Source organism: Pavona decussata, unplaced genomic scaffold (assembly GCF_977016875.1).
Source record: "Pavona decussata unplaced genomic scaffold, jaPavDecu1.1 SCAFFOLD_679, whole genome shotgun sequence".
In the NCBI taxonomy this organism is placed as follows: domain Eukaryota; kingdom Metazoa; phylum Cnidaria; class Anthozoa; order Scleractinia; family Agariciidae; genus Pavona; species Pavona decussata.
In genome coordinates this window covers 98,092-112,500 of record NW_028145891.1, presented here as the reverse complement: position 1 = coordinate 112,500, position 14,409 = coordinate 98,092, and the positions used below count along the sequence as shown (strand labels likewise).

At 33.6% G+C, this 14,409-nt stretch overlaps 1 long non-coding RNA gene across 1 annotated transcript in view; it reads right to left on the bottom strand.

The window, feature by feature from the left end:
• LOC146449021 (uncharacterized) overlaps positions 1 to 2,643 on the bottom strand; it is a 4,271-nt gene extending 1,628 nt beyond the window's left edge. Inside the window, exons 1-2 of the long non-coding RNA XR_014860826.1 lie at positions 2,369 to 2,643; positions 1,878 to 2,314 (exon numbers count right to left, since the gene is read on the bottom strand). This is a non-coding gene — a long non-coding RNA (uncharacterized LOC146449021). The remainder of the gene's footprint in view (positions 1 to 1,877; positions 2,315 to 2,368) is intronic.
• Positions 2,644 to 14,409: the final 11,766 nt, after the last annotated feature.

The window sequence follows — 14,409 nt, the reverse complement described above, 5'->3', positions numbered from 1 at the left end:
AGTTCTATATTCCTACTATCAATTATTTGGAAATCACCCCTTGACAGGTAGCATGCCTCATACTCATACAGTTCAATGTAACCTTGAAATACTAATCATGCTACCAGCTTGCAAGTAATTTATTTTTCAAAATTTTCAATCGGAACTGGTGGGTGTCACATCTGAGACAGTTGCGATGCAACCTTGAAATACTAATCATGATACCAGCTTGTGCATAACTTATTTTTCAAAATTTTCAAATGGAACTGGTGGGTGTCACACCTGAGACAGTTGCGATGTAACCTTGAAATACTAATCATGCTACCAGCTTGTGCATAACTTATTTTTCAATCGGAACTGGTGGGTGACGCACCTGAGACAGTTGCGATGTAACCTTGAAATACTTATCATGATACCAGCTTGTGCATAACTTATTTTTCAATCGGAACTGGTGGGTGACGCACCTGAGACAGTTGCAATGTAACCTTGAAATACTAATCATGATACCAGCTTGTGCATAACTTATTTTTCAAAATTTTCAATCGGAACTGGTGGGTGTCACACCTGAGACAGTTGCGATGTAACTTTGAAATACTAATCATGCTACCAGTTTGTGCATAACTTATTTTTCAATCGGAACTGGTGGGTGACGCACCTGAGATAGTTCCGATGTAAACCTTGAAATACTAATCATGCTACCAGTTTGTGCATAACTTATTTTTCCATCTCAACTGGCGGGTGACACAAACTGTACATGACAATTTTTGCCATCAATGACAATCCCGTTCACCTTAAGTAACTTTTTTTGACGATTAATGTCTTTCAGTAGAATCTAGAGATTTTCCCTTCATGAAAAATAATCTATTATGATACTTATTCCTCGATCATTACCAAAATAATAAACAACAACAAAAAACAAATTAAGTAAGAAATGTTTGGTTTCTCAACAGAGTTGCCAGAGCCCTTGCTCTGACATGCTCTCTATGGTGGTCAAATTACCTCAGTTATCAACTCTGTTGATAAAACCAAACATTATTTGTTTCTACAACCCATAGACGCATACGTAGTACAACAGTTTCTTTAGAAACCACCCCTCTTGATTTCCACCATTATTTTATTTTATTAAAACAACTAACAATGGAAAGCCTTGCAAATTTGGTTTCAAAAAGACAAGTACAATTGTTTCCCTTTATTTTGTTGAGATAATTTCATGAAACGTTCACTGTAAAAGGCTGCTCAATTTGTTTTTCCAAAGCCTGCTGAAGTTATATTAACTGCAGCCTAAGTGCAACTAACTACATGTAGCACTTGTTCAGTTTGCTGCCTTAAAATAATAATAAAAAACAGAAAGTTAACACTCCTCAAAGAAAATAAAACAAGGTTACCTGTAAGGGGACAACATACAGATTTATACAATGAACTGTATAAAACTTGCGTTTTGTTTGGTATATCGGGGTTTGTGATTAGAGTATAGACACACAAATGAACTCATCAAGTGGTGTGATCAGCGCTTCTGACTGGTCAACAAAGTTTTGCAAACTATTTTTGTGAGTAGCGGACAAAACATTTTCACAAGAAACGAAAACTGTCCGATGAAAAATTGAACAAAGACCATTGAGAGCGACCTCAACCAGTTAAAAAAAGCTAGAACTTTGTTGTGCCATCAAAAGGAAAGAAATATTTGCTCAAATTTGTCGACGATAGTAATCCCTCACAAATCGCAGGGAAGTGACTGACATGTGGTAAAATTTTGGGGTCAGCATTTCCTTCTGAAATAAAGGTTACTGTAGTTTTGAAAATATTGTTAGTGAAATTATTTTGGATTATACTTAGTTGGAGGATCACTATTGTATGTGTGTAGTAGTCTGAAAGTTTACTGCAAGCAGTTTTTGACTCACCTCTTTCAATGTGATGCTCGCTCACGAAATGTGTTGAAATGTCAAATAGATTCCATTAAATTCGATCAACGATAAAACCAGGTAAGAGAGCAACAGTCCATCATAACTACAAAAAAATAGGGATGTAGAATTATGAGTATCTTAAAAAAACATTGCTTCGTGATCGTCCAAAATCAAACATTTTGGTAGCATCGAGCCATTTCCTTGGTAACCGCGCCAAAATTAAAGCATCAATGAGGCCAGGCTACTAGTCTGAACACGAAACGCAACACGCAACGAATTGTAGTTTTGTACAAATAGATGGAAAACTTACCTCCGTTTTTCCAACTGCTAATTGTTGTTGGTCACCGCTTGCCATGTATGGCCAGAAATTATTGCGCGCGTTTCAAAAAACAAAAGTACCCAATCTGGCTTTGCGTTTCCTCTCCAGCGAGATCCTTTATGACTCCCTTGTGCCGATGCCACATTCTCGATCACATCGTTTATGACACCTGTAGCGTCTTGGTAACCAAAAGCCCACAAAAATGAATAAACGGTGGACAAATTTTCCCTCTTTTCTTCACATAAGGCATTGACTCGGCTGATCAGCTGCTGTCCCCTTCAGTTTGTTATCAACAGCTTCTTCCCGGGTCAATATCTAAATTTTCATAAATCCCCACCGGTGTGTGCCGCCCCAAAGAGTATGTTTTTTTAGTCGTTTTGGTGTGAAAACGGGTATAGATTTTGACCACTAAGGTCTTAAATCTAGTATGGTTTTCAAGGGAACCGCGACCGCGTATAAACGTATTTGTCTTTTCAAATTCAAATGAATAGTAGAAAGAGAACTATACAAAATATATCATTCGAGCTGAATTTTCGGGAGAATTTTACCAATTCTTGACTTTGGCATTGAGACGAAGCGTAATTATGCTACAACAAAGGTCTGAAAACGGGTATGGATTTTAGAGTCCAGGGACCCGTTTCTGGAAAGCCCCAGTAACTTACCGGGCCCGATAAGTATATTTGTAAACGATTTTTTGCCGATTACACAGTGATTAGAGACATGGTACTCGGGCAGTGATTTCATAGAATTATAAGATTTTAAAATTTGGTATTCAAAGCGAACAAAAATTGACTTTATGAAGAAACATTTTCACCAAAGACACTTACCGGGCCCGGTTAGTTACGGGACTTTCGAGAAACGGGCCCCTGGTCTGAAAAAGGGTGTGGGAAATAGCATGTTTTGGTCTGAAATAGGGTTAGGATTTGGAGAACCCCACGGCACACCCCCACCGAAAATTCTGAGGAGTACCCCCTCCCCCTGGTCACAAATCTCGCTCATGTTTGGGGAGGAATTTTACTTTACGTTTACACAAATTTGTTTTGGGGTCGTCGGCAGCGGGTTTTCTGTAGCTTCTCCTCTTACTAGCGGTGTTGGTGGAGCTGGCATAGTTAGCTTTCAAGCTACGGCCGGTGTTGATCTTTACTTGATGGCCGTCGTTGGTGGAAACGTGTACAACGTGTAATCGTTTCATGTTCAACAGACAAAGCACTAAATTCAAGGCCATTTACAAATTCTTTTAAAGGACTAAAACGAAGATCCTTTTAAAACGAAATCTTCTGAGTTTGTTGCCGAAACAAAACAGCCAGAAGACCAAACGATAAAGGTCCGACAACTTCAAAATCTGACACAGCTTTGCCGTCGAAGATGGCTTCGTCGGCTAGTCGAAAGGTAGCTCTTTTCACCATTTTAAAACCTTCAGGGAAAATTTGAACTACGGAGCTTTTTCGGAAAGCTTGCAGCTCATCACTGATAACACAAGAAAAGGACGAGAAGCCCTTTCTCGGTGCCCGGCTTCCTGTTTAAAACCGATAAAAACAACAGGTAAACGGAATGGAGTCTTTTATTCAGATCAAAGAATCATGTTACGACATTTACCACTCGATAATAACTCGATCTCAAAAGTTTGACAGGCTACAGCGTCATTTTACAACGTTTACCAGGACTGTGTTAGGAGCGATGATAACTTGATCTCCTAAACTTTCACACATTTTCACACTTACCCAACACATCTAAAAAATAAACCAGCGTGAAATGATACTTACAGTAAAAGTCATATCCGTCCTCTCATGCATCAAAACCACAAAATGTTTCAATGAAAAGTGATGTGTTTCATTATCATTATATTTATACTAACTTTGGTGCAAACCAAGATGGTCAAATATACAATAAAAAAACTAAGAGAGTTTCAATTGGTAATATACAATCATGTGGTTATAGACTAATTACATTAAACGAAATTGGATTGATTAAAAAGGGTATGCTTGTCCATAGACTTGTTTACGAATGCTTTCATGGCCCAATTCCTGATGGAATGCAAATCAACCATATTGACTCAAATAGACAAAATAATTGTATCAATAATCTTGAATCAGTTACTCCTTCTGAAAATGTTAAACACGCTAATGAAGCCAAAAAATTCAAAACAAAGATTAAAATTACATCTGTCAGCCCATTGAATCAATCAAATTGGATATTAAAATGAAAGAATCAGATGATGATTTTACAGAAGATGAAAAACAGTTAATTGATAAAAAATATAATAAAATGATGAAGAAAATCAAAAATGGTAACTTTCCATACAAAACACAACTTCAAAAACATTTTCCAGACGTTGAATTTTGGTAATTTTTTAACGTTCAGAGTATTCAGTGAGTATTCTGGTCGTATGGCCGCAACAAAAGAAACACGAAATAGGAGTAAGATTGGTGCTCCCACGATGTCAATTCCAATCATGGATAAATCAGTTGGTGTTTATCCATCTCAGCCAAAACCAACATTGCTGTTAAAAGGTTGATCAATGGCCTCCTCGTTGGAAAATATTGACAACACAATCCACACACAAAAGAGCCGCACATTGAAAAATAATATATCAAATAAGTATAATATGAATAAAAATAATTTATGTCAATTGACAAAAAATCAATTAATAGTATTATTACTCAATAGACAAACTCCAACTCCTGCAACGCGCAGTAAGTGGATTAAAAAACAACCTCCAATCCCATATCCAAGACGGTCTGTCAAACAAATGTCTCAAAACTATGAAAATACAATTATTGCACCTCCAAAAGAATTCATGGATAAACCAGTTCCGGCTCCTAGATTGAAAAAAGTTCCCCCTGTCCCTGCTCCAAGAACAAAAAAGATTACCCCATTAATGGATTTAATTATCCGACCTCCAAAACCATATCCAAGGAGACCAATACCAGCTCCAAGAATGAAAAAAATACCTCCAGTTCCATTGCCAAGAACACAGATAACAGAAACTGCAAGAGCGTTCCAGGGTTTCACCAAATCTTATCAAGTTGGAATCAAAAATGAAAAAGACCCCAACTTAATACAACCAGATTAGCAGTTGCACATTTTATGAAACAATTATTACCACGAATGAAAGGTTTGAAATTTATTGAAACTTTGACAATCTCTTTTGAACAACAAAGAGGCAATCTAATTGTCTCCAGAATTGGATATTTCAATAGTAAACCCAAAACAATTATTAATGTTGATGACTTAACACCCTTTTTGGATGTTAATGTTGAACAAATCATGAAAGACAAATGGATCAGTCAAGGCTCAGCTTGGTTAATCAAATCAATCAATGGACATTATATCAATGTAATCCAATATGAACCACTTGCTGGCAGTTCATATATTAAACTTCCAATTGAACTGCAAAATTCAAAACATGGTATTATTAATCCACAGAATAAAGACAATGAATGCTTCAGATGGTGTCATATCAGACATTTGAATCCACGAAATAACCACCCACAAAGAATCAAAAAAACTGATAAATCAGTTGTTAAACAATTGAATTATGATGGCATTGGATTCCCTGTTTCCATCAAACGATATAACAAAATTGAAACCCAAAACAGAATTAACATCAATGTATTCGGTTATGAAAACAAGCAGCCTTATCCAATTTATATTTCTAAAGAACAGTTTGATGATATCTTGAATTTGCTGCTGATTTCTGACAATGAAAACACACATTATTGTCTTATCACAGATTTTAATAGATTCATGTTCCGTCACACAAAAAACGAAAATAAGAAACACTTTTGTATGCATTGTTTGCAATGTTTCTCATCTGAAAGAGTGTTACTGAATCACAAAAAAATATGTCCGGAAATTAATGGAAAACAAGCTGTTAAAATGCCTGAAATTGGATCCAAAATTGATTTCAAAAACTTTAAGAAACAATTGCAAGTTCCATTTGTGATATATGCTGATTTTGAGGCTATCACTGAACCAGTTCATGGTTGCCAACCATCCAACCAAAAATCATTTACTGAAGCATATCAAAACCATACTGATTGTGGTTATGGATACAAAGTTGTTTGCTGTTATGATGATAAATATACCAAACCAATACAATATTATCGAGGAGAAAAAGCTGTTTACAAATTTATGGAATCTATGCTAAATGAAGTCAAATACTGCAAAAAATTTCTGAAAACAAAGTTTAATAAACCATTGAAAATGACTCCAGATGATGAAAATGTCTTCTAAACAGCAACTTCTTGCCACATCTGTGAAAAGAAATACATTGAATCAGATGTCAGAGTCAGGGATCATTGTCATGTTACTGGAAAATATCGTGGTTCAGCTCATGAATCATGCAATTTGAATTTTAAATTAACAGATAAAATCCCAGTTATTTTCCATAATTTGAAAGGATATGATAGCCATTTTATTATGCCAGAAATTGGATCAATCATTGAAAATAATACTTATACAGACAAAAAAGGACAAACCAAAAAGCATAAAATCAATGTTATTCCTCATAATATGGAGAAATATATGGCCTTCATGTTGGGCAATCATTTGGCATTCATTGATAGTCTCCAATTTATGAATCAGAGTTTGAGTACTCTGGCTAAAAACTTGCCTGAAGAAGCTTTTAAACATACGAAACAAGTGTTCAAAGATGATAAATTCAAGCTAATGAAGCAAAAAGGTGTTTATGACTATATGGACAGCTTTGAGAAATTCAATGAAACACAATTACCAAGTCAAAACGATTTTTTCAGTCAAATGAATAATGAGCATATTTCTGATGAAGAATACAATCATGCTCAAACTGTTTGGAACACATTTGAATTGAAAACAATGGGAGAAGATCATGATTTGTATCTCCAATCTGATGTATTGCTGTTGGCTGATGTATTTGAAAACTTCAGGAAAACATGCTTGGAGTACTATCGATTGGATCCCTGCCATTATTTCACATCACCAGGATTGAGTTGGGATGCAATGTTGAAGATGACTGATGTTCAATTGGAACTTATTACTGATATTGATATGTACCAATTCATTGAAAACGGAATGCGTGGTGGTATCAGTTATATCGCCAATAGATATGGAAAAGCAAACAATAAATCTATGCAAAACTACAATCCAAATGAAGCCAGTAAATATCTGACGTATTTGGATGCAAATAATTTATATGGTTGGGCAATGAGTCAATATCTCCCAACAGGTAATTTCAAATGGTTGACTGAGAAACAAATAAACCCAATCAATTGGTTCAATCGCAATGCAGAAAGTAATAAAGGATACATTTTGGAAGTAGATTTGGAATATCCATATGAATTGCATGAATTACACAATGATTATCCATGTGCAGCTGAACAAATCAAAGTGACACAAAATATGCTCTCAGATTATTGCCAAAAAATTGCAAAAAAATTCGGAATTAAAACTGGACAAGTAACCAAATTGATTCCAACTCTAGCCAATAAAAACAAATATGTTTTGCATTATAGAAACTTGGAATTGTACCGTGAATTGGGATTGAAATTAACCAAAATCCATAGAGTACTGTCCTTTAATCAAAGTCCATGGCTGAAAAAATATATTGACTTTAATACTCATCAAAGAACTCAAGCCACAAATGTATTCGAGAAAGACTTTTTCAAATTAATGAATAACAGCGTCTTTGGGAAAACAATGGAGAATATCAGGAAAAGAAAAGATATTAGATTAGTCACAACTTCAAAACAATTGACAAAATTAGCTTCAAAACCAACATTTATTGGCAGCAATAAGAATCACTGACTCTCAATAGGCCGGCATATGTTGGGATGTGTATTCTGGATTTAAGCAAGACTCTCATGTATGACTTCCATTATAACTTCATCAAAAGAAAATATGGAAACAAAGCTAAGTTATTATTCACTGATACTGATAGTCTTACATATGAAATTGAAGCTGAAGATGTTTATAAAGATTTTTTGGAAAAACAGAAAGATGTTTGATAATTCAGATTATCCATCCAATCATCAATTCTTTGATGCCACAAACAAAAAAATAATTGGCAAATTCAAAGATGAAGCTGCTGGAATCCCAATCACTGAATTTGTTGGATTGAGATCCAAAATGTACTCATACATCAAAGAAAATAATAATGGTGGAAAACAGCCAAAGGAATCAAAAAGAATGTCATCAAAAAAGAAATACAACATGATGATTACAAAGATGTTCTTTTCAATGAGAAACAATTACATCCCCAAATGAAAACAATCAGAAGTAACAAACACATTCTTGGCAGTTATCTCATTAATAAAACATCCTTGTCATGTTTCGATAATAAACGATATTTGCATCAAAATGGCCTTGATTCATTCGCTTATGGACATTACATGGTGTAAAACAAACTTGTGCCAAAAAAGTGCATCAAAAACTTGCGTTAAAACCTTGATTTTCATCTATTTTTCAATTTTTTGTATTTTCATCTATTTTCATTATCTTTTGTCAAAAGTTTCAGTGGGCAAATGTCCATTGAAACGAAAAAGAATGGTACGATGGGTGCCAGACACATACCAATTCCCATCAAAGATGATTCCATGCAGGTGGATTCATCTCTCTGTCAAACCCTGCATCGCTATAATTTCTGCATTTATTGCAACTATCACAAAGAAACATCTAATAAAACATCCAATAAAACATCAAATATACCATATTGTTGTCCACAACAGAATCTTAAAGATATTTCCGGGCAAGTAACTTGCATCAATTGTGGACAAGTTGTCTATGAAGATTTTAAAACAGAATACATCGATTTTCATACCAAGTTATATAACATTTATAAGATAACAGTGTATAATAGAAAATATCATTTATCGCATACATTGGATAAAATAATTTTGCAATGCAAAGTCAAAATAAGTTGCTCAAATAGTTAAAAAATTCATAAAATATTTGTTGAAATAAATAAAATTTTACCACAAATCAATGGCCAAAGAAAAAGAATAATAAGTTTAAAATATCTTTTGCATAAAATATTACAATTGATGAAAATTGATTCATCAACTGTTGATTTAACAAAATCCAAAAAAACTTTGAAATTATATGATTTATATTGGAATAACATCATGGGTATTATTGGTCCCAAAATCATACACATCATTGATTCTTAGACATAAGTGAATATCTGATATTTGTTGTCATATTTGTCACCCCATTTATCCACAATTGGTGAGTTATCCAAAATGAAATCATCATTTTGAGTCAATTTATTTGTCAACTCATCTCTGTCAAAATGTCCATTTCTCATTATTTCTTTTATTTCATTCAATAGATGACCATAACTTTGAAAAGCATATTGACATTGATACAATTTTATTTCAATATTTTTATGCTTCATATATGCTTGAATTAATACAGAAACTGATGATATTGCTAATAATGAAGCTCCACTGGTTGCAATTGATGATGCAATACCACCAGCTGAGAACAAAATGGGTGAAATATTACCAGCAAACTCCCAATTTTTAATCTTTTGTGTGCCTTTTTAAACATCCACATCTTTTTGTGATATGACATGTAATAAGCTTGCAATTCATCAATTTCTTCTTTGGCTAATTGATTTGTAATATGATTGAAATCAATTATTAATCTCTTCTTTTGTTTAGTCTTGTTTTGCATATATTATATAGTTATCTTATTTTAGATGCAATAATAGAGACCAGTTATTTGGCCCAAAAACATGCATTTTTTAATCCAAGGATATGTTTTTGGTGCAGAAATTGTATACATATAACCTTTACCCTTTCCATATCTGTTGTAAAATTGACCATAAGCATCATGCAATATTCCATGAGACCTGATACATGGATGCTAACCAAATAATTTATGGAGAATAGCTGTTAACCATCCATCTCCTGGTCCAACTAATCCAATTCCATCATGAATTAACTCTTTGTAAACATCTTCCGGTATTTCATCATCATAAAAATAATCATACAAATAAGTGAAGACCAAAATGCTTTTCATCTTGGTTTCATGTCTGACAAGCATTTTTGTTCCAAATCTTTTTTGATGGTATGTTTCCAATTCACCCAATGAATTGTCAATGTATTCTTTCAATGTGCGAAATTCTTTCATTATACAATTTGATTACAATATTTTTATTCCTCAGAATTGTCTGGTAATTGTATCCGAATATATTCAACAAAATACTTCATTGTCCAATCAGATGGATGATTGTTGAAGTAGCAATAATAATTTTCAAATGACACATCAAAGAAGAATTCCAATTGATCAAATGATGATGACACCAAATCGGATTTGGAATGATGATATCTGTCATTTCTCCTGACATATGTGTTTGTCACAATAATTTCTTTCAATGTATTGATTCCTTTAATGTCATCTTTGCTCAATAATTTTATCCATGTGTAATTCGTTTTTGGTATTGTACCACTTTTTCTTCCTATTCTCATTGCAACTTGGTTGTTAAGATATTCATCGACACTTGACACTAACTCATTTTTGAAATTAGTTAACCAAGTATTTATTCTTTTATCAACTGCTGCCATCATTGCATCCATTGGGTCATCTTCAGATGGTTTTGATGCATTTTGTTTCAATTTATTTGCAAATAATGTTATTGCAGTATCTATTTTTTCATCTACTTTCGGATGAATTGTTTTCTTAATTGTTGTATCTAATAATCCTTTCACATCATCATCCAACTACAGCATTGATTGCTGTATTTTTGTATTTATATATGGCTTCATTACATCTTCATTGCTGTTTATTAATTGTTGTAAAGAAATTGCATGATTTGAATTAACTCCATCTTTAATGACTAAATGTCTGTCTTCTTTATCCAAATGACCATCATCATTAATATGTATTGGTTCTTTGTGTCTGTATTCATTTGATAAATCATATGTCACTGTAAATTCTATTTTATTTCCATCTTCATCAATTAGATGATTTCCATTTTCATCTTCAACGAATGGCATTATATTAAATATTTAGATAACTAAAGTTGTTAATTCTAATTTATATTGCCCATTGAAAGACGTCAAACGAGATCGCCCTTTCCAAATATCAATGTATTCAATACCAGGTAATTTCAGATTAGTACTTGCATTGGTAGTTCCGTTGCGTAAATTGAAAAATATACGAATGCTAGTTCCTGAAGTTGTACGAAAATGTATCCAAGTAGTATTGTCATCTGTATTTTCTTTGATTGATATTTTTTTAATTTTTGTTGGTCCCAATTTCAAATCATTACCCAAATTATCCTTGAAATCACCGTTTGTTATATTACCTCCAATCAAAATACGTCCTTCCAACCCAAGGACCCATTGTCGATTTGCTCCATCAGAATTTTCAACTGGATTGGCCAAATTCAATATTTTTTTATTTTGGAGATTTAAATTACCATTTTTATATTTTTCAATATGATATCTTTCAAAATGATCAGAGTGTAAAACTTTCAATTCAAAACTTCCATTGACAGAAGTTTCAGCTCCAATATTATCCAATATTGACATAGAATCAATACTAACGAATTTCCTTGATTTGGGCATATTAAAAGTATTACTTCCATTGATTATGTTTCCTATTCTGTAATATGTGTCAGTATTTGATGTTTGTCCTTGCAGTTTCCCCCTAATCAATATTTGTGCATTTGAAACTTGAATATTGCTTACCAAAACAACTGAATACAAATTGAAATAAATATTTCCTGAGACGGGAATACTGAAATTGTGAAAAACACCACTGGCAATAGTTCCAGTGTATTTCGTTTTGAATAAGTTGGTAAAATAACCAAATTCGTTGCTTCAGAATGAATCATATATCGGATTTATTAAACCAGAAATAATCTTATTATTCATATCCAAATTGACTTGCATCTGCATATCTCCATTTTTATATTCAAACATGACATTGTCCAAGCCGTCATAAACTCCTGGATACACACTATCTGACCAATCTTTCACCCCATAAACAACCAGATGACATTGTACTGGAGTCGCTGTAGCTGTGCCATGCATCGTCAAATAGATGTAATCTGGAGTTTGTTTGCAGTTGTTATTGAATTAAAACCAATAGCTTGCTATAGGCAGTGAAATCACGCTGTACAGCTTTGTGGATGTATGCTTCAGAAGCATCACATGATAATTGAATATTAGTCATTTCTGGTGGATAGAATTCAAACACAATTGTGTATGTTCCAATAGCAAGAGTATAAATATTGAAACCTATCCTTGATCTGTAATCATTGCTTCCACTATATTTAATCAATGTGATATCATAAGCTTTTTTGTTTTGATGTGGGGATTGATTGAAAGCAACTATTCCATTCACTGTGATATTATATTCTGAACTGCTTTCATCAGTATCTATAAGATATTTGAATTCATTTGTTTTATGGCTGCTGACAAGATGACTTTGCTCCAATTTGTCATCAAAATATTTTTTGTTTATAGCTGATGTTGGGTCAGTGGGAGCTCCAAGATATAACACTTGTCTCCTATTATCAGCTAGAGATTCATTGAATTGTATATTGTTTTGCATAACTCCTCCAGCTAATTTTGATAAATAATATGTCTAAAGAAATTGAATATTTGCCACATCTTTGGCTGTAATTTGTGATAAATTAGTATCTGGGACTCTAATTGTGCCAGCAAATGTTTGTGGTGTTGTTTTGGTTAAAATAGCTGCATTTGCACCAGATGGTGTTTTAGCTATTTCTGTATCAACATATGCTTTAGTGGAAGCATCATTGGGATTGGAAAGATTTCCAAGAACGATTATTTTATGACCTCTCATATCTAAATCACCACCAAGAACATTGGATGTTAACCTGTTGAGAAAGTTATGATCAACGTAGTGTTTATTAACAGCATCGTTATTATCAACAGGTTGACCCATATCGTTGATTCGATGTTGATCCATATCAAGGTCACTATTGGATACTTTTTGCACATATTTTGTATCACAAAAACCTAAATTAACGACATCATATGTATTTTGTATATTGGCTCCAAGATTAGTAATTTGTTGATTACCCATATCCAGATTTCCAGTCATTTCAACACTGCCATCTTTTTTCAAATAATCTGATAAATCAGGTGATCGTAATTTCTTAATCTCATCATCAACATACTTTTTATTCGCCGCTTGATCGTTATTATCGGGTTTTAAAACATTAATATCAAAAAATGTTTTCCGCCCAGTAACATGTTGTTCTTTTGATGTAACCATTATTTCGCCTTTAGCTCGTCCACCATAACCATCAAAGTTTTGCAAATCCGGTATATGAAGATGAATGTTTTCATAAGACTGATGCTCTGTCAATAATCGAACATCATTGGAGCTACCAGCACCGTCTGGCGTGTCTTGTAGATAAATACTATTGGTATGAACACTTCCAGTATCGCTATAAATTACTGCTTTATCAGCTTGTACATTACCAGGAGCATTATCCAGCAATTGTATTTGGCTCTTTGTAACAACGTCATTGGGATCAGCTCCTTGTTTACCATTAACAGGTTTTTTGTTTTGTAGATCATAATTACCATTTTGGGTCAGTTTAAACCCTATTCCTTGAGGCCAAGCGGCTCCTTGAAGAGGAACCGTTCTGAATCCTCCTGTTGTGAAAGAAGACGATGAACTATGTTCGTTGAATATTCCTATTTATATCATTTGGTTATATTGTTCCATAAAAATTCCTGTTAATTCTCTTCATGGGCTTATCAACATAGAGAAATGAAAATGGTTCTTTTGTTGCTTTGATGTATTTATCCTTGTCGACACCCAACTCACGGGATATCAGACTTCTTTCATTGCTGCTGGGAAAGTCATAGACACAGAAATGAGAGCAATTGAGTCGAATATCTTTCGGTGTTTTGTAAAACGATTGGCTCAGATAAATAACAGAGCAGTTCTTGTGTCTGCTACGAATGAAATAATCAATCAATGGTTTCTGGTTTTTTTCACAAATAAAGTCATCAAATATTACTATCTTTTGTGCATTATCATCCTTCAATTCCTCTACTGGAATTATATCATCACTGCTACAAACAAGGACATTATACCCGACACTATTTGATATATCAGTCAATGTTTGAATCATATCCTTGTATTTTCGTTGCTCCAAATTTTTGGCATATAAATGTATTCTATCATAATACAAAAGGGGTTTCATCAGCATATGGTACAATAAATTTGTCTTTCCAGATC